General features: G+C 50.1%; 2 non-coding genes and 1 pseudogene across 2 annotated transcripts; all 3 read right to left on the bottom strand.

The window, feature by feature from the left end:
* LOC119351415 overlaps positions 1–94 on the bottom strand; it is a 132-nt pseudogene extending 38 nt beyond the window's left edge.
* Positions 95–391: 297 nt separating this feature from the next.
* LOC119351263 lies at positions 392–510 on the bottom strand. Its single transcript, XR_005169783.1, has one exon. It is a non-coding gene; the product is annotated as a 5S ribosomal RNA (ribosomal RNA).
* Positions 511–806: 296 nt separating this feature from the next.
* On the bottom strand, positions 807–925 carry LOC119351300. Its single transcript, XR_005169818.1, has one exon. It is a non-coding gene; the product is annotated as a 5S ribosomal RNA (ribosomal RNA).
* Between the last annotated feature and the right edge of the window lie 352 nt (positions 926–1,277).

The raw sequence follows: 1,277 nt of genomic DNA, 5'->3' as shown, positions 1-1,277 counted from the left end.
GAGGTCACCCATCCTAGTACTACTCTCGCCCAAGCACGCTTAACTTCGGAGTTCTGATGGGATCCGGTGCTTTAGTGCTGGTATGATCGCATCAGACATGTTACCCCCGTCTTCGTCCTTTATCCTTGGCCCTCCCAGCTCCACTACAAAGACAATTGTACATTGCTTTGGCCGCTCCCTCTCAACTACGGAGACGAGTTTAACGCGGTTTCCACCCCTTCCTCTCAACCGCACCAGTGCACGCTTGCCGCGCCACAACGCCGTCGCTAGACTCGTAAATAGTGAGCACCCAGCTATAACTTACCGCACTCGTGCAAAATAATAAAACACGGTAAATATATTACTTACACGTGCGTTTTGTTTTGCAAGCGGCGCAAAAAAAATTAAAAAGGGAATGCAACACGTGGACTTCCCAGGAGGTCACCCATCCTAGTACTACTCTCGCCAAAGCACACTTAACTTTGGAGTTCTGATGGGATCCGGTGCTTTAGTGCTGGTATGATCGCATCCGACATGTTACCCCCGTCTTCGTCCCTTATTCTTTCCCCTCCCAGCTCCACTACAAACACGATTGTACATTGCTTTGGCCGCTCCCTCTCAACTACGGAGACGAGTTTAACGCAGTTTCCACCCCTCCCTGTCAACCGCACCAGTGCATGCTTGCCGTGCCACAACGCCGCCGCTAGACTCGTGAATCGTGAGCACCCAGCTATAAGTTACCGCACTCGTGCAAAATAATAAAACACAGTAAATATATTACTTACACGTGCGTTTTGTTTTGCAAGCGGCACAAAAAAATTAAAAAGGGAATGCAACACGAGGACTTCCCAGGAGGTCACCCATCCTAGTACTACTCTCGCCCAAGCACGCTTAACTTCGGAGTTCTGATGGGATCCGGGGCTTTAGTGCTGGTATGATCGCATCCGACATGTTACCCCCGTCTTCGTCCCTTATCCTCGCCCCTCCCAGCTCCACTACAAAGACGATTGTACATTGCTTTGGCCGCTCCCTCTCAACTACGGAGACGAGTTTAACGCGGTTTCCACCCGTCCCTCTCAACCGCACCAGTGCATGCTTGCCGCGCCACAACGCCGCCGCTAGACTCGTGAATCGTGAGCACCCAGCTATAACTTACAGCACTCGTGCAAAATAATAAAACACGGTAAATATATTACTTACACGTGCGTTTTGTTTTGCAAGCGGCGCAAAAAAAATTAAAAAGTGAGTGCAACACGAGGACTTCCCAAGAGGTCACCCATCCTAGTACTAATCTCGCC

The sequence above is a fragment of the Triticum dicoccoides genome, chromosome 1B, assembly GCF_002162155.2.
Source record: "Triticum dicoccoides isolate Atlit2015 ecotype Zavitan chromosome 1B, WEW_v2.0, whole genome shotgun sequence".
Lineage (NCBI taxonomy): Eukaryota > Viridiplantae > Streptophyta > Magnoliopsida > Poales > Poaceae > Triticum > Triticum dicoccoides.
Note: the sequence above shows the minus strand (reverse complement) of the source record. Positions and strands in the feature narration are given on the sequence as shown.